Source organism: Lepidochelys kempii, chromosome 2, assembly GCF_965140265.1.
Source record: "Lepidochelys kempii isolate rLepKem1 chromosome 2, rLepKem1.hap2, whole genome shotgun sequence".
Lineage (NCBI taxonomy): Eukaryota > Metazoa > Chordata > Testudines > Cheloniidae > Lepidochelys > Lepidochelys kempii.
The window spans coordinates 184,883,785-184,911,057 of NC_133257.1; positions in this window are offsets into that span (position 1 = coordinate 184,883,785).

The window sequence follows — 27,273 nt, forward strand, 5'->3', positions numbered from 1 at the left end:
CATGAGGCCCCTCCCCTGCCCTGCCTCTTCCCACCCCTTCCCTGCCCCCATTCCTACTCCCTTCCCCAAGGGCAGGGAGTTGAGCTGCAGGAGGTGTGCAGGGTACGGCAGGGGGCTCAGGGCAGGGTGTGGGGTGCGGCAGAGGGTCGGGAGGCAGGGTGCAGCAGTGGGCTCAGGGCAGGGAGTGCAGGAGGTGTGCAGGGTGCAGCAGGAGGCTCAGGGCAGGGAGTTGGGGTGTGGGGTGCAGGTGGCTATGGGCAGGGGTTTGGGGTGCAGGAGGGGTGCGGCAGGGGCTCAGGGCAGGGAGTTGAGGTGCGGGCTCCAGCCCCGAGCCACCGCTTACCTAGAGCGGCTCTGGGGTGGCAGTGGCGCACACAGGGGCCAGGGCAGGCTCGCTGCCTGCCTGCCTGCCCTGGTCCTGTGCAGCTTTGCTCCGCTCCAGGAAGTGGCCGGAATCGTGTCCCTGGGGTGGGGTGGGTGGCATACGGCTCCGTGTGCTGCTCTTGCTGCTCCTCCAGGCACGGCCCCCTGAAGCTCCCATTGGCCGTGGTTCCCCGTTCCCGGCCAACGGAAGCTACAGGGGGGGCCGTGCCTGGGAGCTAGAGTAATGCACGGAGCCCTCTGCCCACCCCCGGGGGCTGCAGGGGCATGGTTCCGGGTGTGTCAGAGAGCGGCCGGGCGTTCGCAGCGCCACGGGGTAGGCGGAAGGGGGCGCGGGAGGAAAGGGGTGCGGGGAGCTTGGCTGGCTGCATGCAGGCCACGTGTTTGAGACCCCCGGTCTAACCTCCAGGATAACATAGAATGTGACCCATTAATTCTTGCAGTGGAGTGACTTATTCTTCCTTACTATTAGTGATAAAGTCAAAGCAAATTCATTAAAACAAACAAACAAGAGACTATTCCTGGAATATGTTGTGGAGACGAGGTAGAGCCATAGCCACCCTCCAACCCCACCCCGAAACAGCTGAGATTCTTTGGAGGGGTCTAGCTGTTGCACAGTCCCTCACTCACAGGGATTCTTTTCTGGGGATGGTTCTGGTTCCACCCCACTTCAGCACCAAGTGGTACTTTCAAGGCACAGTCTAGCCCCAAATGCTTTAGGATAGCTTGAGTAAGAAAAGTGATAGGACTACAAAACCAAATTCAATTCTAAATAGAACACAGCACTGGAACCCCACTCTGGATACATTTCAGCCAGTGTCTTAGTCCCCTGCTTTGCATGGCAGTTCACGCTGACAACTTATATTGTCAGCCCAACTGTGACAGCATGATTAATATTTTCAGACCAGCTTCACAGTATTCGGGGAGAGGAGAGTGACACAAATGACTCATCATGAGACACTTCAAACTGTAAATTTTCAGAACACCCTGAAATTTTAAAAAGGCAACAAACAAGATCAAAAATTTAAGCACTGCTCTGCCAGTCTCCTGGTTTAGATACCCAGGCCTGCCTCCCTAATTTTTACTTTCTCTAGCTCTGAATTTACATGTGACCTGCTGGAGTTTCAGCCTATTTCCCAGCCTGACTCACAGCTTGCACATAAACAGCTACTGTGCTTATGTGGAGCTCCATTCTTGTATTTGTCGGTTTAGTTTATGGATTTTACCATGACAGTGCAATTAGTAGGTAATATGCATGTTTCTTGTTTAGTAATAGACAGCAGGAGCCTTAATTGAAAATATGCTAATTTCAAAATGAACTGTTATTTTTAGAGATGCATATGCATTCATACTAGCCAATTCATTGAAATAAATTGCACGAATTCTTAGAGATTCATAGATTCACAGGTATTTAGGTCAGAAGAGACCATTATGATCATCTAGTCTTATCTCCTGCACAACGCAGGCCACAGAATTTCACCCACCACTCCTGCAAAAAACCTCTCACCTATGTCTGTGCTATTGAAGTCCTCAAATCATGGTTTAAAGACTTCAAGGAGCAGAGAATCCTCCAGCAAGTGACCCGTGCCCCATGCTACAGAGGAAGGTGAAAAACCTCCAGGGCCTCTTCCAATCTGCCCTGGAGGAAAATTCCTTCCCGACCCCAAATATGGCAATCAGCTAAACCCTGAGCATGTGGGCAAGATTCATATATCAGAATCTTGATATATGAAGAAAATTCTTTCCTGGGTAACTCAGATCTCACCCCATCTAATATCCCATCACAGTCCAATGGGCCTATTTACCATGAATATTTAATTACCAAAACCATGTTATCCCATCATACCATCTCCTCCATAAACTTATCAAGTTTAATCTTAAAGCCAGATAGATCTTTTGCCCCCACTGCTTCCCTTGGAAGGCTGTTCCAAAACTTCACTCCTCTGATGGTTCGAAACCTTCGTCTAATTTCTAGTCTAAATTTCCTGGTGGCTAGTTTATAACCATTTGTTCTTGTGTCCACATTGGTGCTGAGCTTAAATAATTCCTCTCCCTCTCCGGTATCTTCATAAATGATCTGGAGGATGGTGTGGATTGCACTCTCAGCAAATTTGCGGATGATACTAAACTGGGAGGAGTGGTAGATACGCTGGAGGGGAGGGATAGGATACAGAAGGACCTAAACAAATTGGAGGATCGTGCCAAAAGAAATCTGATGAGGTTCAATAAGGATAAGTGCAGGGTCCTGCACTTAGGATGGAAGAATCCAATGCACCACTACAGACTAGGGACCGAATGGCTAGGCAGCAGTTCTGCGGAAAAGGACCTAGGGGTGACAGTGGACGAGAAGCTGGATATGAGTCAGCAGTGTGCCCTTGTTGCCAAGAAGGCCAATGGCATTTTGGGATGTATAAGTAGGGGCATAGCGAGCAGATCGAGGGACGTGATTGTTCCCCTCTATTCGACATTGGTGAGGCCTCATCTGGAGTACTGTGTCCAGTTTTGGGCCCCACACTACAAGAAGGATGTGGATAAATTGGAGAGAGTCCAGTGAAGGGTGACAAAAATGATTAGGGGTCTAGAACACATGACTTATGAGGAGAGGCTGAGGGAGCTGGGATTGTTTAGCCTGCAGAAGAGAAGAATGAGGGGGGATTTGATAGCTGCTTTCAACTACCTGAAAGGGGGTTCCAAAGAGGATGGCTCTAGACTGTTCTCAATGGTAGCAGATGACAGAACGAGGAGTAATGGTCTCAAGTTGCAGTGGGGGAGGTTTAGATTGGATATTAGGAAAAACTTTTTCACTAAGAGGGTGGTGAAACACTGGAATGCGTTACCTAGGGAGGTGGTAGAATCTCCTTCCTTAGAGGTTTTTAAGGTCAGGCTTGACAAAGCCCTGGCTGGGATGATTTAACTGGAAATTGGTCCTGCTTCGAGCAGGGGGTTGGACTAGATGACCTTCTGGGGTCCCTTCCAACCCTGATATTCTATGATTCTATGGTATTTATCCCTCTGATATATTTATAGAGAGCAATCATATCTCCCCTCAACCTTCTTTTAGTTAGGCTAAACAAGCCAAGCTCCTTGAGTCTCCTTTCATAAGACAAGTTTTCCATTCCTCGGATCATCCTAGTAGCCCTTCTCTGTACCTGTTCCAGTTTGAATTCATCCTTTTTAAACATGGGAGACCAGAACTGCACACAGTATTCCAGGTGAGGTCTCACCAGTGTCTTGTATAACGGTACTAAAACCTCCTTATCCCTACTGGAAATACCTCGCCTGATGCATCCCAAGACCGCATTAGCTTTTTTCACAGCCATATCACATTGGCGGCTCATAGTCATCCTATGATCAACCAATACTCAAAGATCCTTCTCCTCCTCCGTTACTTCTAATTGATGTGTCCTCAGCTTATAACTAAAATTCTTGTTATTAATCCCTAAATGCATGACGTTACAATTCTCACTATTAAATTTCATCCTATTGCTATTACTCCAGTTTACAAGGTCATCCAGATCCTCCTGTAGGATATCCCTGTCCTTCTCTAAATTGGCAATAACTCCCAGCTTTGTATCATCCACAAACTTTATTAGCATACTCCCACTTTTTGTGCCAAGGTCAGTAATAAAAAGATTAAATAAGATTGGTCCCAAAACCGATCCTTGAGGAACTCCACTGGTAACCTCCCTCCAGCCTGACAGTTCACCTTTCAGCAGGACCCGTTGTAGTCTCCCCTTCCAATTCCTTATCCACCTTTCAATGTTGCTATTGATCCCCATCTTATTCAATTTAACTAATAATTCCCCATGTGGCACAGTATCAAACGCCTTACTGAAATCTAGGTAAATTAGATCCACTGTGTTTCCTTTGTCTAAAAAAATCTGTTACTTTCTCAAAGAAGGAGATAAACTCCCTTGGCAAGTAAGTTAGACTGACCAAAATTCTGTCAGCTTATTTTGGAGCTCAAGCTTCTCAGTCTGCTAAGGCATGATCTCCATGCCAGGGAGATGTCTCCTGAGCATTACATCCCTTCATCCTTCACATCACATCAGGGGTAGTTGTAATCTTCATCTGGTATTTTACTTACTATATTTTAGGTACATCACAGAAGGGACAGTATTTTCAATATGTCTTTATACTGCACCTAGCACATGGGACATTAATCACAATTAGGTCTTTGGGTGTTACCACAGTATAAATAATGATTAGCATGAGAGTTTTTTTTTTTTTGAGATAATGCTAATCATGCTAATCACATGCCTTATACATTACACACACTTTGGGGCAACCTGTTTTTTTAAGTGTGGGGTGGGGGGTGAGAGAGAGAAAAAAGGGGAAGAGAAAACCCTTGTGTTGGGCCATGGCTAGAGCTCAGAAATATTAATACACACAAAAATTGAAAATACAAAACAAAAATTCACAAAAATCCATGGGAGGTGGTGCTTTCCCATTTGTCCCACTGTGGGGTCAGGATCTTGCTGGCTGGGAGAATGAGCTGAAGCGCTGATAATCATAGAATCATAGAACATCAGGGTTGGAAGGGACCTCAGGAGGTCATCTAGTCCAACCCCCTGCTCAATCCCCAACTAAATCATCCCAGCCAGGGCTTTGTCAAGCCTGACCTTAAAAACTTCTAAGGAAGGAGATTCCACCACCTCCCTAGGTAACGCATTCCAGTGCTTCACCACCCTCCTACTGAAAAAGTTTTCCTAAAATCCAACCTAAACGTCCCCCACTACAACTTGAGACCATTACTCCTCGTTCTGTCATCTGCTATCACTGAGAACAGTCGAGATCCATCCTCTTTGGAACTCCCTTTCAGGTAGTTGAAAGCAGTTATCAAATCCCACCTCATTCTTCTCTTCTGCAGACTAAACAATCCCAGTTCCCTCAGCCTCTCCTCATAAGTCATGTGTTCCAGTCCCCTAATCATTTTTGTTGCCCTCCGCTGGACTCTTTCCAATTTTTTCATATTCTTCTTGTAGCGTGGGGCCCAAAACTGGACACAGTACTCCAGAGGAGGCCTCACCAACGTCGAATAGAGGGGAACAATCACGTCCCTCGATCTGCTTGCAATGCCCCTTCTTATACATCCCAAAATGCCATTGGCCTTCTTGGCAACAAGGGCACACTGTTGACTCATATCCAGCTTCTCGTCCCCTGTAACCCCTAGGTCCTTTTCTGCAGAACTCCTGCCTAGCCAGTCGGTCCCTAATCTGTAGCAGTGCATGGGATTCTTCCGTCCTAAGTGCAGGACTCTGCACTTGTCCTTGCTGAACCTCATCAGATTTCTTTTGGCCCAATCCTCTAATTTGTCAAGGGCCCTCTGTATCCTATCCCTACCCTCCAGCATATCTACCTCTCCTCCCAGTTTAGTGTCATCTGCAAACTTGCCAAGGGTGCAATCCACACCATCCTCCAGATCATTAAAGAAGATATTGAACAAAACCGGCCCCAGGACCTACCCTTGGGGCACTCCACTTGATACTGGCTGCCAACTAGACAGACATGGAGCCATTGATCACTACCTGTTGAGCCCGACAATCTAGCCAGCTTTCTATCCACCTTATAGTCCATTCATCCAGCCCATACTTCAACTTGCTGGCAAGAATACTGTGGGAGACCGTGTCAAAAGCTTTGCTAAAGTCAAGGAATAACACGTCTACTGCTTTCCCCTCATCCACAGAGCCAGTTATCTCGTCAAAGAAAGCGATTAGTCAGGCATGACTTGCCCTTGGTGAATCCATGCTGACTGTTCCTCTCCTCTAAGTGCTTCAGAATTGATTCCTCGAGGACCTGCTCCATGATTTTTCTAGGGACTGCGGTGAGGCCGAGTTCCCCAGATCCTCCTCCTTCCTTTTTTAAAGATGGGCACTACATTAGCCTTTTTCCAGTCATCTGGGACCTCCCCCAATCGCCCTGAGTTTTCAAAGATAATGGCCAATGGCTTTGCAATCACATCCACCAACTCCTTTAGCACTCTCGGATGCAGCGTATCTGGCCCCATGGACTTGTGCTCGTCCAACTTTTCTAAATAGTCTCAAACCACTTCTTTCTCCACAGAGGGCTGGTCACCTCCTCCCCATGCTGTGCTGCCCAGTGCAGTAGTCTGGGAGCTTACCTTGTTCGTGAAGACAGAGGCAAAAAAAGCATTGAGTACATTAGCTTTTTCCACATCCTCTGTCACTAGGTTGCCTCCCTCATTCAGTAAGGGGCCCACACTTTCCTTGACTTTCTTCTTGTTGCTAACATACCTGAAGAAACCCTTCTTGTTACTCTTAACATCTCTTGCTAGCTGCAACTCCAGGTGTGATTTGGCCTTCCTGATTTCACTCCTGCATGCCTGAGCAATATTTGTATACTCTTCCCTGGTCATTTGTCCATTCTTCCACTTTTTGTAAGCTTCTTTTTTGTGTTTAAGATCAGCAAGGATTTCACTGTTAAGCCAAGCTGGTCATCTGCCATATTTACTATTCTTTCTACACATCAGGATGGTTTGTCCCTGTAACCTCAATAAGGATTCTTTAAAATACAGCCAGCTCTCCTGGATTCCTTTTCCCCTCATGTTATTCTCCCAGGGAATCCTGCCCATCAGTTCCCAGAGGGAGTCAAAGTCTGATAAATCTGGTTTTAAAAAGCAAAGTTAGCTGGAAAGAATAGGCCAATGAGAGATGAAGATGCCCTCCCTCATTGGGACAATTAGTGAGGAGCAGTCTACACAGCCTCCTGGATGATCTCCCAAAGTTTTTTAATATTGGTAGCCAGCCATCTCTCCTATTCCTCTCTGAAGTTCTTTGCAGAGATTCTGTCCCCCTGCTAGAGTTTTGTGGTGGCTTAGTCCAGCTCCCACTGAAGTCACTGAAAAGAGCCAAGTTGTCTTCAGTGGGACTTAGATCTGGTCTGTTGTCCTCCTCTCAATTTGCCGAGGCATGTTGTAAAGCTAAATCCTGACTGCACATATCTGTCAACATATTGTCGCAAAAATCTTAGTGGATAGGAAATGGGAATATATTTTTATATACATTCAGATACAAAGTCCAAGTATGTACCTTCCCATGTTTAGCTATTGTAAGAAAATCCCAATAATGGGAAAAAGCCGAATATATTTTCATACCATATGTCAAACATTCTTATTCTCTCTGTCATGACGACACATCCTAAGAAGGTGAATGATTGGGGGGTAATTAGTGTCCATGATAACATTACCTATAGCTTTATCATCACTTAATTAACCCTGATTAATGTCAAAAGAAAACATAGAAATGTCAATGCATTTTCAATAACTCTCTACTGGTGTGATTAAAAGAACTGGTAATGTCATCGTAAAGATGTACACTGGAAAGATAGGGATCAAAATATGCATTCCAGTTTTAGTTTATTTTTTTCTGCAAGGGGTTTGCCCTCTGACTCCAAGGATCAACATCAACAATCCCAAGATACTGTAGCGCCCATGATGAAATTTCAATCCTACATGGGATGAAATAGGAAGAGAAGAAATGTTGACATTAAAAACCAAAAATGAAAGGCAAATACTTGAATGGAATTAAATCATGGGAGTGCCTGGAGGAAACTGAATGTGGACAGTCTAACTTCTTACAAAAGTAAGGGAAACAAGGAATTGCTTGGAAACATTTGAGTAACAGAAATATTCCATATGACTTCCATTCACTCACATTTCTGGTTTCATATGAAGCCACCCTGGACAGAACCCAAAGCTCATTCAAAATCTCAGCACAAGTCTTAAACTGAACCTTTTGGTAGGTTGGAAAAAGTACACTTCATTGGCCTCCACACTTTCAGGCCTCTATATGTCTTGATTGCAGCCTAGATCAGAGATAGAAGTTCCAAAATACCACAAGTTGCATTACTTCCAGCTAGACTGGAAACAGCCAGGAGCAACTTCAAGTCTTATAACAAAGCCCATCCTTATATTTCCAGCCAACCTGTGCAGACATCATGGGTTCAGTTACACATCTGGGCTGAGATTTCCAAAACAGTGCTCTAAAACTTAAGTGCTCTGTATAATGGAAGGTGTGTGGTTAAATATCCTGCACTGATTTGAAAATGTCAGCTCCTAAGTCTTGATTATTTGTTTCATTTACTGTCTAATGTCCACAGTTAAGAGCTTAGTTTGTCAGAAAAAGATGACTATTTAGAAAGTTTGAAACTTTTAGCCAATACATTAGTAAATTATTGTATTACCACATTTTCAAATTACACAATGGTGGGGAAAGAGGGTTTATACTTTGATCACTTTGTCATACTTTATATTAAAGTGGTGTCTACACAATTGGGTATATTCACCATTTCCAAAATCCCAATGGATTTTCTTATCTATTAGCATTATTTCCTCAAAGTATTGGAAACCTTCAATAAATGCACTTTAAAAAGGAAAAACCCGGGGAAGTTAATGAGTTCAGTGATGTAACTTTGGAAAGCCACAGCTCAGCTGATCACGTGAAGAAGAGCTCTGAGTAGCTTGAAAGCTTCTCTCTCTCACCAAGAGAAGTTGGTCCAATAAAAGATATTACCTCACCCACCTTGTCTCTCATATATCTGAGATATATTTTGTAATACACACACAAGTTCCCGTTATTTTCATATAGTTACTTTACATAATATACCAGAACTTACACTGAGCACAGAGCACTGAGACTCAAAGGCAGGACACAAAAAACATTGGACTAAATTAATCTTGCACAAGTCAGCACAACTACACTGAAATCACAGCCACACCTGGAATAAGCAGTACAATTCTACGGACGTTGCTTCCATTGAAGCCAAAGAAGGGGTCAAATAGGTTCAACAGCAAGTCTGTTGCTTGCCTTCAGTGATCACTTACCTCAATATGTATTTGGTCCATTATGTGCAATGAGGATTTTAGATCAATAAGTTTGAATGATCACTAAGGACAACGGACAAATTGGTTATAGGCAACCTAATGATCAGTGGCTAAAAGCACAGCTCTGCATTTCTATGATATTTTCCTTATATAAATTGTGCTAACTGTATTTTCCCTACTGGATTCCTTTCCCCTGTATTCCCGTAGCCTTGCGCAAGTGTTTAACCTAACATTTGCACGGATTTAAGACTGCTCCCTGACCATTAGTCTTGTCAACTGAAGATGGTTGGCATGTGCATTCATTTTACTAAGCCTTTACTTAAATAGATGAGGGGAGAAAATGTTGCTGGAACTAAAAGGAGATTACCTATATGTATGTGAATCTCAAGATGCAACAGGCTTTATTAGGCAATGATACCACCCTGAAATTAGGTACATTTTCTTGATCCCCATTACAATTTATCGTGAGCAAAGAGCAGCTGTGCCAGTATGTATAAGGAAGAAACCAATGAAATGCAAATTCGCAAAGGACTAATTACCAAGCAGGCAGAAAAACTTCTATTTTGAGTCTGTTGAATAGGGGATTAATTTCTTATGCCATGTAATGGAACATGAAATCTGCTAGATTAGGCTGCTGTATGCCCACTGTTTTCAGATTCTTACTGAACCACTCTAGAGTTGCATGAATTTCAGCTGAAAATAGAGGAAAAAGGCTCTCGATTATATACAGCACACTTCACTAAATGGTCTGTCAAGCAATCCTACAACAACTCCAAGTACTCTTAACACATCTTTCTAATGAAGACATACTTTTCAAGTATGAAACAGAAATGCACAGTTCTTATTTTGGCTCTCAGCAGATGCTGAAACCTGGGACCAGATTCCACTAAAAAAAGAAAGAAAGAAAAAGCATCTTTGAAGTGTTTATTTTCCTTGGATTAATAACAACTGACACACATTTAATGAGCATGTTTTCATTCTATTTAGTGATAATTGCTTGCAATGCTTGAAGGTAAAGTGAAGTACATCAAGAGACCTATCCATAGGCAGAAGGGCAGCAAAACTGTTACCTTTCCCCCAAAAGATCTAAAGAACTGATCCCCTATCAAGTAAATAGCTTCATTTCAGAAGAATTTCATTGTAGTTTTACTGCCATGCAAAATCACAGAGGGCTACTACACTATAATACCTTAGATTTAGGAGGTTCCAGTAACTGTATTTATAGCTAGCTAGATGAACCATATTACTGTACCTTTAATCCCCTGCAAAATACTCTGATTTTTTAAGGCTAGGAGCTATCTTTTTATTCTGTTACTTTCTATGCGGCCCATGAATTTGTAGCATTCAACCCACCCTGAAGTTCAAAGAGCAGCATTACCAACTTGACTTATTCTATTAGCGTTCTAGATCTCCCGTAAAGAAAGAAGCAAAACTGAACTCCATGATGCTGAACTATTCTTCAATGAGACTTGGATTTGGCCCTATTTGCACTGAAGTTTTGGGGGGTTGTAAATATTTTGGATGAATTTAAGTATTTGTGAGCCACGTCTCTGTCACTTCCACAGCATCTGGGGTCCCTGCACATCCTTTACTAGTGCAGTTTAGTCTTGAGGATTCACACACAGCTGCATCCACTGGCCACTCCCCCATCTGCTTATCTAGAGTGAGCTGGTGTGACAGCACCCACTTTGGTCAGAGAGACGGGCACCAAGTTCACTCAGAGTGGCCGGGCAGTCAGTCGGCTCTTCTTGCCCGAGCCTCTATGGTAGTCCCATTCTGGGCTATGAAGAGTGTAAGTTTCAGTCCTGCTGGGGTGTGTGGGGTTTCCCCTCATACTTGGTGAGATCAGCTGACCCTGGTACTCAGGGCATCTGGAAACCCCTTCGGTCCTTAAGCCTCTGAGGACAGGTGACCTACAGATATAGGAAAACCCTGGCCGACCCACACCGCTGGATTCCAGCTCAGGGCCCTTAAACCATACAGGTGGAATCAGGCCTCAACAACTTCTCCTACTATGCCCTGAGCTCCTTCTGACCTCCCTGGGTTTTTGTAGGCTTCTGCAACCTGGGGCTCTGATCATCCCTTTTCTAGGTGCTGCCTCTGAGCGACGTCTCAGCAGCTTGTTAGCAGGAGTTTCCTTCTCCAGCCCGCTTGCTCCTCTGGCAGCCACCCTTCCCCTCAGCTCCTTTATTTTCCCAGTTGCTGTGAGGCTGCCAATCAGCACTGGCCAGCAGTTCCTGCAGTCAGCCCTTGGTTGCCAGGCCAGCATGGGATATACACACCCCATGACAGCATGTTTCTAGCACCTGAGAACCTCACACCTGTATCTTTGTTTTCAACACCCCTCTGAGGTAGGGAAATAATAAACAACAGCTAACTATTATATATTATTTCCTTTTTACAGATGGAGATTGGAGGCAGAGATACTTAAGTGACTTGCTCAGCATCACACAGGCAAACTCTGACAGAGCCAGGGACTGAACCTAAATTTCTTGGATACACTCCAGGCCTCACTGAAGTTAATGGTAAACTTCCACTGACTTTACTGGGGCCAGGATTTCATCCCTTGAGTCCCAGTCCAGCCTCTTAACTGCAATAGCAACCTCCTATATGCCTGTTCTCTAGCCATGCCTTCAATATCCCTTATGCACAACGATGAGAGAGGCACCTCTGAGCAGAGTTTTGCAGTGAGCACTTGGTATGAAATCCTCCCATGCCCTCTGTCTGCTGCCAACTCTGCCAGTGGTGACAGCCCTGTGACAGTTCCACTGCATTTAAGGTACTACAAGAAAGATGCAGGACGTGGCCCAAAGAGAATTGGAGAGAGAGATGGAGCATGCAATGAATGACATGTCACCAAGCTATGCTCTCATGAAGGTATCGTGAATGTCAGCACAATAGCTATAAAAACCATTTACTCTAGTTTCCAAAATATGATTCTATGATTCCTGATTTTAGGCCACAATTCAGAACAGCAACTAAGCATATGCTTAAGTTCCCTTGACTTGGGATTTAAATACCATACTTAGGTGCTTTTCTGAATTGGGGCCTGTAACAAAGATACTACCCCAGCACACCCTCTTGCAGACCAGAGTGGCAACACAGTATTTCTGCTTCAGTTTCCCCATGGGGTCTTCAGCCCACTTCTGCTGTAGATGCGGCTTAGCCATCCAGCCAACTTGCTTTACAGAGTTCAACCCCTTCTGGGGTAGGGGAGTCCTTTAGTCAATATCCAAGAGAAGCACAAAACAACAGAATGTTTGGCCCAGCTGTGATTGGCTATCAGTCCCTTTCCTTACAGGCAGGCCCCAGCTGCAATGGCTTGTCTCAACACCCAGTATCAGGTTCCTGGATTCAATCAAACCAAATGTCTGGTCCAGGTCCACTCTCCTACCAAGGGGTTCAGGCAGTCTGCAGTCTCCAGCCACCTCCTGGCCCCAGCCAAGCTTCCTGTCACACACTGAGGCTGCCTGTCTGCTCTCCTTCACCATCAGGTCTCAACTGTTAGGCTTCTCTCCTTTTAAGTCCAGCTCCCAGGCCTAACACCCAGTGCAGGTGAATAGGGCTAACGGAACCAGTCTCCTCTTTAACCCCTTCCCATCTGGTGTGGGGTTTATATGACCTGTCACAGGGCCTGTACACACAGTGTTACACACAGCTCAATGTCTAATGCAGGGGTCGGCAATGTTTCGGAAGTGGTGTGCCAAGTCTTCATTTATTCACTTTAATTTAAGGTTTTGCATGCCAGTAATACATTTTAACGTTTTTTAGGTCTCTCTCTCTATGTCTATATATTATATAACTAAACTATTGTCGTATGTAAAGTAAACAAGGTTTTCAAAATGTTTAAGAAACTTCATTTAAAGTTAAATTAAAATGCTGATCTTACGCCGCCGGCCCGCTCAGCCTGCTGCCAGCCTGGGGTTCCGTTCACCTAGGCCAGCAGGGGGATGTGTGGGGCCTGCGGCTGGGACCCCGGCTGGCAAGGGACCGGCAGCCAGAACCCCAGACCGGCAGCGGGCTGAGTGGGGCCAGTGGCTGGGACCCCAGACCAGCAGTGGGCTGAGTGGCTTAGCCCGCTGCCGCTCAGCCCACTACTGGTCTGGGGTTCCGTCCGCCGGCTCCTGCCAGCCAGGGTCCCAGCTGCCGGTCTGGGATCCCGGCTCTGCCCACATAGAGTGGGTACCTACTTTCTCCCTGGTTCTAGCCCATTCTCTTCCTCTCTGTCTGCACTGAGCTGAGGATGGGAGTGCACTGAACACAGGGCTGGGGGTGAAGGAGCAGGCTGGGAGTTGGGGTATAGGGTCTGGCCAGGAGCTAGAATGAGGGAGGGGGCTCAGGGTTGGGGCAGGAGGTTTGGGTGTGGAGTGCTTACCTGGGTAGCTCCCATGTGGTGCGAGGGGTACAGGTGGGAATGTGGGGGAGGGGTGCAGGAGCTCCCATTTGGTGCTCATGGTGGGGGTGGGAATGTGGAGGGTGCAAGAGTCAGGGCATGGGGTGTGGGGGGGCTGGGAGTGTGTGAGGAGGGTGCAGGAGTCAGGGCAGAGGGCTAGGGGCATGTGTGAGGGGTGCTGGAGTCAGGGCTGGGATCGTGGGGGGGTGCAGGAGGCTGGGGTGTGTGGAAGGTGCAGGGGTCATGGCAGAGGGCTGGGTGTGTGTGAGCGGGTGCAGGGGTCAGGGCAGGGGGCTGGGCGAAGTGTGCAGGGGTCAGGGCAGGAGGCTAGGGTGTGGGGGAAGTGTGCAGGGGTCAGGACAGAGGGCTGGGTATGTGTGAGGAGGGTGCAGGGATCAGGGCAGGAGGCTGGTGTGTGGGGGGTGCAGGGGTCAGGGCAGAGGACTGGGGGTGTGGGCTAGGGTCGTAGGGATGCTCCCAGCCCCCTGCCCAAAGCGGCTCACGGCAGGAGGCTGGAGGGGATATGCCCTGATTCCACCCCCAACCCCCTTCCCCAAGGCCCCATCCCCTCTTCTCCGCCTCCTCCCCGGAGCAGTGAGCGTGCTGTGGCTCCACTTCTCCCCCTTCCTTGCAAGGGCCATCAGCTGTTTGGTGGCAGGGAGGGAGAGGAGGAAGAGCAGGAACCCAGCATGCTGGGGGAAGAGGCGGGGGAGGAGGGACTTGCCTGCTCTGCAGCAGCAGCCGGCAGGACCAAGCTTCTTCACGCTTCCCCCGCGGGGTGAGGGAGAAGAGCGGGCCGGGGCGGGCAGGATTTTTAATGGCACACTGCTGCCTGCCGGTTCCCGGCCTGGGTTCAGCAGCAGGCTGAGCAGGGCTGGCAGCTAGGGCCTGGCAGACAAAAGCGTGCCATTATTAAAAATGGGCTCGCGCGCCATCTTTGGCGCATGTGCCATAGGTTGCCGACCCCTGATCTAGCCCTTAATATGGAAGAGGATGAATAATAAGATGGCAAAATTTGTGGATAAGAGAAAATTATTTGGCTTTGTCTGGAGTGGATTATGAGGAACTTCAAAGGGGTTGCATTCATGTGGGCAACACAATGGCAGATAAAATTCAGCCTAGGTCAGCGAGAGAGCATACACATTGGGAAGAACTGTTCGTACTACTCACACATGGATGAGTTCTAAATCCACTGTAACCACCTATGGAAAAGAGCTAGGAAACGCTGTGCACAGCCCAGTGGAAATATCTACTCCATTTGTTCTTTTGAAGCATCCTACCCTCACACTAGGGTGACCAGATAGCGAGTGTGAAAAATCGGGATGGGGCTTTGGAGTAAGAGGCACCTATATAAGACGAAGCCCTGAATATCGGGCCAGTCCCTATAAAATTGGGACATCTGGTCACCCTACCTCACACCATTCCCCAGGCTGCCTCTGTGGGGGAAGATGACCTCTTGGGAGGCTCAGTACAATCCTCCTCATGTAATAGACACCAAGGGGTGGGGTTGACAAGGGTCAGTGATGCTCACCTCAGTCTCCAGTTACCTGTGAAAAGGCAGCTCTTCACCCTCTTTTTCAAGTGACAGCTCCCTTTCAGATTTGCCATCCCTCTCCTGTGTCGTTCAGGGGTGATGTTCTGTCCTCTTACTCGGTGCTTGAACCAAAGTCCATTGAACCCTATAGGGTCTTTCCATAGACTTCAGTAAGCTTTGGATCAGGCCTTCGCACCCTGAGACATCCTGTACGTATATGCATATATGCATATAGATATGTAACAGGAAAAAAATAAATGGTTTCATCTGGGGTAAAATGAACAGTTCCTAAAGACAGTAAAAGAATATGGACTGTCCTCAGAGATTCCTTAGGGGGTAGTGAAATAATATCCAGAAGGGCAATGATGTATATTACTATCACAGTCTAGTTACAGATGGCATTTCTGTCTGGGAAATAATTACAATATCAGACCTGAATTGCTATACATGGCACTCCTCTAGTAAATGGTAGTAATGAAGCATAGAGTCCTCTTCATTTTGCATTAACATTGGAGGAACTATTTCTCAACTAGAGGAAAGACTAAAGTAACAATAAGAACCCAGCTTATTATCTAGTGAATTCCAAGGCATGTGCCATCCATGTGAATAACCGAAAGATAAGAGCTTTGAGTACTGCAGTCCAGGATCTTAAAAATTAATGAGACATTCAATAATTACAGGGCATGCACTGAAAAGAAGGTTGTTTCCCCAGTCACTGTGAATGACAATTATAGTGGCTCTGTAAACAGCACACCCACTCAATTCATTTTCTAAATTTTAACATTCAATGATAGGACTCTATATTTTTCTTTAATTCAAATCAAATTTTTAACATGCATCACTGATTAATACTTGGGGGAAAAGCAGCTGTGCGTTGTACTGATTAGGAGACAAATAGCTCATTTAATGAATAAATTGAACAAAGACAAATTAAGATATGTTGAGAGATTCTACTGTAATTTCTGCAACAAATATCTTCTGACTCTCCTTGCTTCCATACACACATGCACATCGAGGTATCTCCTATTAACATTAATAATGAACTGGAAATGAGGTCTGCGAGTCCATCAGATTGCATGCTGGGGAGGTTTGTATTAGCTGATATAAGAGTGCTTACATCCTCCAGATCAGTGCTCCCATTTCCCTGCTGCAGAAAGTGTTCAGACAACATACAACCCGAGGAGATTAGCTACTAGCAGTTAATAACCTAAGTACCCCACTAGTTTATATGTTTGTGGTAGCACCCAGGATGTGGTAAGTGCTTTCCAGACATCCAAGAACCTTCAAACCAAACCTGTATGATGTATCTGAATCTATCACCAGCAGCACACAAGGAGACAGACGGCAAGAACTGAGGCTTGGTCTATGCTACCAACTTATGTCGGTATAACTGCATCGCCCAGGGGTGTGGAAAATCCAGTTATACCAGCTTAATCCCAGGTGTAGAGAGTGGAGTATCTACGCCAAGGGAGAAGCTCTCCCGTCAACGTAGGTAGTGCTTTCACTGCGCACTGCAGCTCCCTCTGCTGCTGCACCGGTGCAGCTGCTCTGTTGCAGTGCTGTAAGTGTAGACAGGCCCTGAGCTTTTGTTGTCAATTAGCTCCTATCCCTGTAGTATATAGATGTCAACACATAAAATGGCATTTACAGGGTGCCAGTCACCAAAGAACTAGGCACTAAATATATTAAAATCAATCAAAATCAATAGAAATGAACTTTGAAGGAAGCTGATCTTGCTAGTCTAATATGCAGTTGTTCAGATGCATTTCTTCCTTTCTTTTTCTCCCACCTGTGATTGCAGATAGTCTTCTGTGTACAAAGGTGTATTGGGTCAGGTTCCAAAAATGGTCCAACTGGGACTCGACTGCTTTTAGGAGGCTATTCCATAGTAGGGTGACCAGACAGCAAGTGTGAAAAATTGGGATGGGGGGGGGCGGTAATAGGAGCCTATATAAGAAAAAGACGCAAAAATCGGGACTGTCCCTATAAAATCAGGACATCTGGTCACCCTATTCCATAGGAGTCAGCCCCCAACTGCATATTCACAACAGTCACAATGGTGTCTCTGTTGTAGTTGTGAGACTGCAGTATGACTAGATCAGGTCTATTATTATCTCAATTTGGGACATTTCAATTTTTGAGTAAAATTTTTTAATTTTGAGGGAAAAATTGGAAAAATAAATGTGAAAAAATCATCCCAACAATTCATCCTATTTACTGATCAGCTATAGAGAGCTATAGAGCTAAAATTTCAATGACAAATTTAATCAACATGTCAACTTTTGACAAAAAAAAGGGATGATTTTTGGGAGGAAAAATTGTCCTAAAAAATATAGTGCTACCATTTGACCCACTCATTTTATGTTTAATTTTCAGCTATATCGATTCTTCTGCTAACCACAGTCCCAAGCCTGCATCCATTACTCATGAATGCAGTCCTATGTGGGAAGACTCATTGAAAGTCAACAGGACCGATGCATTTTTTTTTTAAATTCCATCTCCAGACTGTTCCAGGACTTTCAGGTGCAATAACGGTGCACAATCAGCCCAACTCTTAAAGCCTGATTCACCAAATTTACATGAGCAAATGTGGGCCTATTCTGATGCATACACTATTGTTAGGCATAGAACAACTTTTAGCACTTTGCTTGGAGAGTCACGGCTTCACAGCCAGATTCACAGAAGATAGATTGCAGTATTACCAACCCCAAATGATCAAAAATCATGAGATTGGATATAAAATAATGAGATTATGTAAAAACAATAGATTTAGTGTTCTTTTTATTTGTCTTCTGCTGTTTGAGCCTTTAGGGCGCACTGGGGTCACATTTTGAAGCTTTCTCCATGAGGGCTAGAAGCTTACTTTTTCTTTTAAGAATGAAGGCCAAAATCATCACATACCCACTTGAATCCAGGAGCAAGGGCTTTAAGGAAAACAATAATTATCATGAGACTCATGACAAAATCATGAGAGTTGGCAACATTGTAAAGACAGTCAAAACAGCCCATGGATGTTACCTTACTAATATTCAACCTGTTTCCATGTTCAGTTTTCTAGTTTACTTACCATCAATTTGTCTTAATTTGTTTCAAAATGAGGATAGTCCTCAGGAGTTGTTACCAAATGTTATTTTAATCAAGTGAGACAGTTTTAACGCTTTTTAAAAAACAATTATAAAAAGTAGCACACTGTGCTAAGAGGTAATAGTGGGGGAGCTATTTCTAGAAAGCTGCCATTCATTTTGTTTACCTGTGTGAGTCAAGAGTGTGGTTCATGTGGAGAGACTTACAATTAACATGCGTTGACTGATTTCCATTATACTTCTTCACAGCGGGTTGCAACATTAAAAAAAAAAATAACAGCAGCAATAAACAGCATGATTTATAGACAGAACACAAAGCGTCTCAATGGTGTTAAGCAGAAAAGAAAAGGTAAATAAATGAGCGTGTCTAGGTTTAGCAAGTCAAATAGAATTAAATAGTATCACTTTTGTAGCACACTGAAGGCTGTGGGACCAGTCACTGAAAGCCCCATCACCATTCCCTGTCTTCTTTAGAGGATGCCTTCTCCTAATTCCAGTTGATCAGGGAAACAGATCTCCTATTGAATGAGTACCTGCACTGGACACCTGTCACTAGGAAGGGCCAACAATCTGCTCAGCAGCTTCCTCACCCATCCTTAGCTAAATGAGCTACAACAGCATGAGCTAAAGAGTCAAAGCTTTCTGACTGGTGCTGCAACAGACTCATCTCCTCTGTGGATCAGGCACAGAAGTAGACCCGTAGCACACACTCACCAATGGGTTATATAAACATTCTTAAATACAAGCATGCATTTGGCCTTTAAAAAGTTTTAAACAAGGCCAGTGATGTGTGATCGTAGCCATTGTAAACACTCTCTGCTTTGGGCAGGAGCTGTCCTTGAGGACAGAGCAGAGGAGAACGTCCTTTCTTGAATTAAAGACAAAGGAAGTCAAAGGAAAGCTCAGTGGGAAGAGCTATTGAGGTTAACTGCTTTCTCCATTCTGTTCCATTTTGGCTCAGTAGAGCTGCTTTACCCTAAGGTAAAGTGAACCTCACTGAGACAGACATTGCTAGAGCTTTTAATTGGCTATTACTGAGAGGTGGCCATGAGAATATTTCAGCCTGATTTTTTGAACAGAGATTAAGGTGCTGATTTACACTGACTTTAAAGTGTTGTTTCACTGTGGGAGCAGTGTAAATGGGCCTTAGTGTAAAAAAGAATAAAGCCCACTACATTTATAAAGCATCATTTCATTTTGGAGTACGGATTTGTCTACTCTTATTTACTAGAACAATGGAGTAGAGACATGTCATCTGATGGAATATACACCGTGCCTAGCACCATGGGCCTGATTGGGGTTGTGGGTATGACTGTAATGTAGATATTAAATAATAATGTAAATCCCCAGAGTGTTTTGTCCAGTGTTTCAAGTGATACGGCTTTTTGTTACTTTTAATGTCAGATGAATGTACAGTCTAATAGACCTCACTGCTACAAAATTTTCCTTGATATTTTTAGTAGCTTAACTATTCACTGACATCTACTGCAGTTTGTGCATCTAGTGATCATTTAGACAAGTGCATTTAAAGTTCAGATATTTTTAAAACTTTAAATGTCAGCAACATATTATTTTGTATTTCCATCTTGTAGACTTTCTGTAACTACCAAAGCTATTGTTACAATATTTGGTGTACCTAATAATCTCCATGTCAAGAAAGATAAGTACATTAGTAAAATTGTAAAAAATAGTAAAAATCACAAGCATAACAGATTTTGAAATGTGGTCATACAAAACTAGGCCACAAACATTCCTCTGTTGGGTATAGATTTGAATTTAAGAATAAAATTCACTTCCTCTCTTCTTGTGACCCTTTGTGTTCCATTTCAAGGCCATTATTGCAATAGAATTTTACTCATTTGATGTATTATGGAAAATGAATGCCAAGCTTCCATGTTTGAGTATTTGCAGAGGAAGCTGCCTATTTTATATGGGAGGGTGCCTTTGCTGAAACAGCAAATCCCTCATCAGAGTCCTGACCCAGAGGCAATTCAATTAATCAAATAAGGGTCTGACTACACCCTTTGCAAGCAGGACAGCAAACGTATTCACAATAACTTTGTGTGACTGTGATAAGAGAAAGTTTATATTTAAACTCTATGTCCATCCAATAAATCCTACATTGACCTAGTTTTTTGTAGAAATGATGCCTCAGGCAAGGTCTGCATGCCCCAGAAAATAAAAACACCATTAAAATGTTCTAAAATTTTCTAATCCTATTTTACTGCTACCTCTCCCTGAGTGATTTAATACCCCACTGCTTTCTTCCAGCACTCCTGGTTATAAGAATTATGTTCATTTAAAGGTCAAATAGAAACACCAGGTGAATTCTGTGACACATTGCAACTAACCAACACAGCACAAATTTCATACATCAAATGCTGAATCCTTGCAAGCTTTCCAAAACTCAACTTAGAAAAAATGTCACCAAGTAAATTTGAATAAACAATGCCTTTGAGAAAAACCAACCTGCTTGCAGACAGTACACATCAGAATAGGAGATTTAATTCCGTGAGTAACCTATTTGCTGTGAATTATTCATTCAGTTCCATTCAAAATGGAAATAACTTGTACAAATTGTTTGCTGTAGGCACTTAGAAATGATGAATGTGTTTGGGTAGGGTTAGATTCTGACCAGCTCCTACATGAATATGCACAGGTGAGTCCCTGAAATTTTGTCCCTATAGTTTATTTAAAAAAATACAAAAAGTTTATCTTTTGAATAATTTTACTCTGCAGAGATACTCCTTGTATTTCAAATGGAGAATACCAGTAGGTAATCCTGCTCAAATAGGTAGAAAATTTTAAGTGCACCTATTACAGTCTACAGTCTGATGTGGAATGTTGTCAGACAGATAAATTCCGCAAATGCATTTGTTATTCAAATTCTATAACTGCATGTTCCCAATATATGTAGGGATAAATCTATTAGCATGCACAAAGAAGTGTTTCCTTGCAGACACCACATAACTGCAAACAGCTAGACTAGATGCAAAGGAAGGTCTTGTAGGAAGATGTGGTACTAGGACTCAGGAAATCTAAGTTCAACTCCTTGATTTTCCTCAAACTTCCTATATGACCTTGGTCAAATTATTTATTTCTGCTTTGTCTCACTTTCCCATCAGTAAAATAGGGATAGATAAAGGGAGGGGAAAAAAGGGAGAATTACTATTTAGATTGTAAGCTTTTTGGAGTAGGGACTGTTCCTCACTACAGCTGGTACACTGCCTGGTACAAGGGGGCCTTGAACTTGGTATTGATCTCTCTGTATAACTGTAACACAAAATAATAATAGAACTATATTATACAGTAGCTGTAGATCTAGCCAGGGAGTTTTATGCACAGTCACCAATTTGCACATGCAGCTTCTGGTTTGCTTTCACAAACGCAGGTTTTTGCACATGCCTATGTATTTACCCTCTCCCCCCCAAAACAAAAACAAAAACAAAACCCCACCAAAAAACAAAATACCAAACTTGAGTGATTATTTGTACAGAAAAGTCATGCAGAGAATTGGTCTTGCCATACTTCAGAAGTATACTTCACCTTCATCCTCTAAATCCATTTACCTCAGGAAATTGAGATGATTTTTTTTTGAAAAAAAAGCTTTTCTAAATGACGAATTATTCCTATGCCTGGTGTTTCTTGATTGTGAACCCCCCCCCCCACACACACACATAAGGAAAGCTGCGAATGATAATGGATTCTTTAAGAAAAAAAAAAAGCAGCTCTTCACCTTTTAAGAGGGTATGTTAAATGTGGCCTGCCCACACATCAATTAAACGAGGCAGTTTAACTATGGACTATTGTTTCTGTTCTTGGGTACTGCATATTTTTATTACTTCCTCTTTTAACCTGCCAGCCACCCAAAATGTTTCTTTGATTGAACCAAAGAAATAATCATGGGAACATTTCAAAATAACAGCCCAATTAATACTGATTTATAGCGAGACTCTTGTAGAATGATTTATCATCTCCATATGGCTACAAAATGGGTTCAAAAGGATTAATGCTTTGAGCATAAATTCTGAAGGATGCCAAATCATTTAAGCCATTGGTTTATCCCATGGCACAGTACATTTCTTCCTGCAGAGCAATCCTGAAAATTTAGGGGAAAACTATTAAGGAGCTGCTTGGGAATTTAGTAATATCACTTAGTCAAAATTACATACCCTAAAACTCTCCTGGGTAGCAAGGTTGTCATCTAATGTAGGTAATAATTCTTTATCCAGGCAAGCCAAGAGCCTCTTGCTGCTGAATTATTTATTAGTAGAGCTGGTTGTCTGTCGAGGCAGATAATGGGAAAAGTGTGCTCAGCAAAAATACAAGTTGTACTTTTAGTTTAAAAGAATAAAGCCTTTGCACACAATTTGTTAATTACTACATTTATTTTCCATTTGAAACATGTTTCATAGCTGACATGACTAGTTTAGAAACCTATAAAGACCACAAGACACCAAAATAGATATAGATATATGTAATGAACTGGCTAGTATGTTTTGTTTTGATAAAGCATCTTATATATTCCTGAATTATTTGCTTTTACAGCTCTCTAATCTCTAAACACATCATTATACAAAGAAAAGGAGTGGAAAAATGGTGACTTTTTAATGAAAACCCCCTAAGTGTCACAGAAGCCATACGGCTTAAGTTAATGGGAATCATAAAAGGGAAAAGGAGGAGCAGTTCTTTCATGTGTAATCTTGGTGGTATTGAAACATCATAAAAAGAAACCCTAATAAGAGGTGCTGCCAGTAGGCTCAGGGCACCTGCTGAGTAATAGGTAGTTCTCGCCTAATGCTGTCATCCCTGACTCCTGCTGTGAGTAAAGGCTCAGTGTGACATTGGAATCCAATGTAGCTTTTGATATGCATCTCTCTTTGTACCATTGAGGGTATCCTACTATGATTGAAGGAAGGATGCCAACTTGTGATCCCTGATTGAGTGAAGTCATGTAGCTACGGATCAATGTCTTTGTTAACATCTGGCTTTATTGTGGTAATTCATCATTTGCTCTCTAGGGGCCTGATGCAGCTCCAATTCAAGTCAGTAGAAAGAATCCAGATGACTGAAGTGGAAGTTGGATCAGGCCCTAGAGTCACAGAGTCCAAGGACAGAAGGGATCATTGTGATCATCTAGTCTGTCCTCCTGTAGAACACAGGCCATAGAACAGCTCTTTTAGAAAGACATCCAATCTTGATTTTAAAATTGCCAGTGAAAGAATCCATCATGACCCTTGGTAAATTGTTCCAATGGTTAATTACCCTCAATGTTAAAAATGTACACCTTATTTCCACAGCCTGCATTTGTCTAGCTTCAACTTCCAGCCATTGGATTATGTTATACCTTTCTCTGCTAGATTGGAGAACCCATTATAAAATATTTGTTCCGCATGTAGGTGCTTATAGACTGTTTTCAAGTTTTCAAGCCTCTTTGTTACACACATGACAGTGATACACTCAAGGAGCTCAACCTAAGGCAGGTTTTCAATTCCTTTAATCATTCTTGTGGTTCTTCTGTGAACCCTCTCCAGTTTATCAACATCTTTCTTGACCAGAACTGGACACAGTATTCCAATAGCGGTTGCATCAGTCCCAAATATACAGGTAAAATAACCTCTCTACTCCTACTCAAGAGTCCCCTGTTTATGCGGCCCTGAATCACATTATTCCTTTTGTCCACAGTCTCACACTAGGAGCTTATGCCCAGCTGATTAACCACCAAACCTTTTTCAGAGTCACTGCTTCCCAGAATAGTCTCCCATCCTGCAAGTATGCCCTACATTCTTTATTCCTAGATGTATACAGTGATGAGCTGCCAAAATCTTAACAACCGGTTCCCTATAAAAAGTTCTGATTTAAGGGATGTGCCCCAGTATGTATTTTTTGTACCAACAGGGTTACCATACATCCGTATTTTCCCAGGAAGAATTTTTAAGAACCAAAAAGCCTGACCTGTCCGGGAAAATATGGATGTATGTTAACCCTGCTTAAAGTTCTTTTTTAAAAAGATGGGCCTGAACTAGAAATGAGCTCTGTTTCACATGTGTGGTTCCCGGCCACTACCTGGGGGTGTGCTAGGGTGACCAGATGTCCCAATTTTGGGGTCTTTTTCTTACCTCCGACTCCCTGTCCTGATTTTTCGCACTTGCTGTCTGGTAACCCTAGGGTGTACACAAGTGTGGGTCCCAGCTGCTCCCTGCCCCCCTCATTGAAGCAGGTGTGCAAAGTTACTGCCCTGGGAACTGCAGAGCACCAGTGGACGTGGGGCCAGCTGCAGACAGGGGCGTGGGGCAGGGCTTGCTGCAGGCAGGGGGTGCAGGGCTGGCTGCAGGCAGTGCAGGGGGTGCGGACCTGGCTGGAGACAGGAGAGTGCGGGGTTGGCTGGAGGCAAGGGGTGCGGGGCTGGCTGCGGGCAGGGCAGGGGGTGCAGAGCTGGCTGAAGACAGGAGGGCGCGGAGTTGGCTGGAGGTAAGGGGGTGTGGGGCTGGCTGGAGACAGGGCAGGGGCTGACTGGAGGTAGGGGCTGGCTGCAGGCAGGGCAGGGGGTGCAGGGCTGGCTGGAGACAGGGGCTGGCTGCGGGCAGGGCAATGGGTGCGGCAGGGGCTGGTGCGGGCAGGGGATGCGGCAGAGGCTGGCTGTGGGCAGGGGCTGGTTGCGGGCAGGGCAGGGGGTGCATGGGGCAAGGGTTGGCTGGATACAGGGTAGGGGGTGCGGCAGGGGCTGGCTGCAGGCAGGGGGTGCAGGGCTGGCTGGAGACAGGGCAGGGGGTGCATGCGGCAGGGGCTGGCTGCGGGCAGGTCAGGAGGTGCGGGGGTGGCTGGAGACAGGGGCTGGCTGCAGGCAGGGAGTGCGGCAGGGGCTGGCGGCAGGCAGGGGCTGCGGGGGTGGCTGGAGACGGGCTGGCTGCAGGCAGGGGGTGCGGCAGGGGCTGGCTGCACGCAGGGCAGGGGGTGAGGGGTGGCTGGAAACAGGGGCTGGCTGCAGGCAGGGGGTGCGGCAGGACTGGTGCGGGCAGGACAGGGGGTGCATCAGGGCTGCAGGCAGGGGGTGTGGCAGGGGCTGGCTGCAGGCAGGACTGGGGGTGCAGGGGTGGCTGGAGACAGGGGCTGGCTGCGGGCAGGGCAGGGGGTGTGTGCGGCAGGGGCTGGCTGCGGGCAGGGCAGGGAGTGCGTGTGGCAGGGGCTGGCTGCGAGCAGGGGGTGCAGGGGTGGCTGGAGACAGGCTGGCTGCGGGCAGGGCAGGGGGTGCGGCAGGGGCTGGCTGTGGGCAGGGGTGCGGGGGTGGCTGGAGGCAGAGGGTGCGGGGGTGCCTGGAGGCAGGGGCTGGGTGCGGGGAGGGCAGGGAGTGTGGCAGGGGCTGGGTGCGGGCAGGGGATGTGGGGGTGGCTGGAGGCAGGGGATGGCTGCGGGCAGGGCAGGGGGTGTGGCAGGGGCTGGCTGCGGGCAGGGGGTGCAGGGGTGGCTGGAGGCAGGGGCTGGCTGCGGGCAGGGGGTACGGGGGTGGCTGGAGGCAGGGGGTGCGGGGGTGGCTGGAGGCAGGGGGTGGCTGCGGGCATGGTAGGGGGTGTGGCAGGGGCTGGCTGGAAGCAGGGGGTGCGGGGGTGGCTGGAGGCAGGGGCTGGCTGCGGGCAGGGCAGGGAGTGCGTGTGGCAGGGGCTGGCTGCGAGCAGGGGGTGCAGGGGTGGCTGGAGACAGGCTGGCTGCGGGCAGGTTGTACAGGGGTGGCTGGAGACAGGGGCTGGCTGCGGGCAGGGCAGGGGGTGTGTGCGGCAGGGGCTGGCTGCGGGCAGGGCAGGGAGTGCGTGTGGCAGGGGCTGGCTGCGAGCAGGGGGTGCAGGGGTGGCTGGAGACAGGCTGGCTGCGGGCAGGTTGTACAGGGGTGGCTGGAGACAGGGGCTGGCTGCGGGCAGGGCAGGGGGTGTGTGCGGCAGGGGCTGGCTGCGGGCAGGGCAGGGAGTGCATGTGGCAGGGGCTGGCTGCGAGCAGGGGGTGCAGGGGTGGCTGGAGACAGGGGCTGGCTGCAGGCAGGGTGTGCGGAGGGTGGCTGGAGACAGGGGCTGGCTGCGGGCAGGGCAGGGGGTGCGGGGGTGGCTGGAGGCTGGGGGTGCAGGGGTGGCTGGAGGCAGGGGATGGCTGCGGGCAGGGGGTACGGGGTGGCTGGAGGCAGGGGGTGCGGGGGTGGCTGGAGGCAGGGGCTGGCTGCGGGCAGGGCAGGGGGTGCGGCAGGGGCTGGCTGGAAGCAGGGGGTGCGGGGGTGGCTGGAGGCAGGGGGTGCGGGGGTGGCTGGAGGCAGGGGCTGGCTGCGGGCAGGGCAGGGGGTGCGGCAGGGGCTGGCTGGAAGCAGGGGTGCGGGGGTGGCTGGAGGCAGGGGATGGCTGCGGGCAGGGCAGGGGGTGCGGCAGGGGCTGGCTGGAGGCAGGGGGTGTGGGGGTGGCTGGAGGCAGCTCTGAAACAGTGACCCATCCTCTTCATTATTTACCATTCCCCCAATTTTTGTGTCAACTGAAAACTTTATTAGTGATGATTTTATGTTTTCCTCCAAGTTATGTTAAATAGTGGAGGGCCAAGAACAAATTCCTACAAAACCCCACTGGAAACACACCTGCTCAATGATGAGTTCCCATTTACGGTTACATTTTGAGAACTATCAGTTAGCCAGATGTTAATGTGTGCCACATTAATTTTATATCATTTTAGTTTTTAAATCAAAATGTTGTGTGGTACCAAGTCAAATGCCTTACAGAAGTCTAAGTACTGTTTAAGTACTATTACCTTTGTCAAACAAACTTGCAATCTCTTTAAAAAATTATGTTAGTTTGACAGGGATATATTTGCCACAAACCCATGTCGATTTGCATTATTTAAATTATCCTTCTCTAATTCTTTATTGATCAAATCCTATATCACTTGCAACATTAACTTGCCAGAGATAGACATCAGGCTGCCAGGCCTATAATTATGCAACTCATCCCGTTCACCCTTTTTAAAAATTGGCACAACATTGGCTTTCTTCCAGTCTTCTGAAACTTCCCCAGTG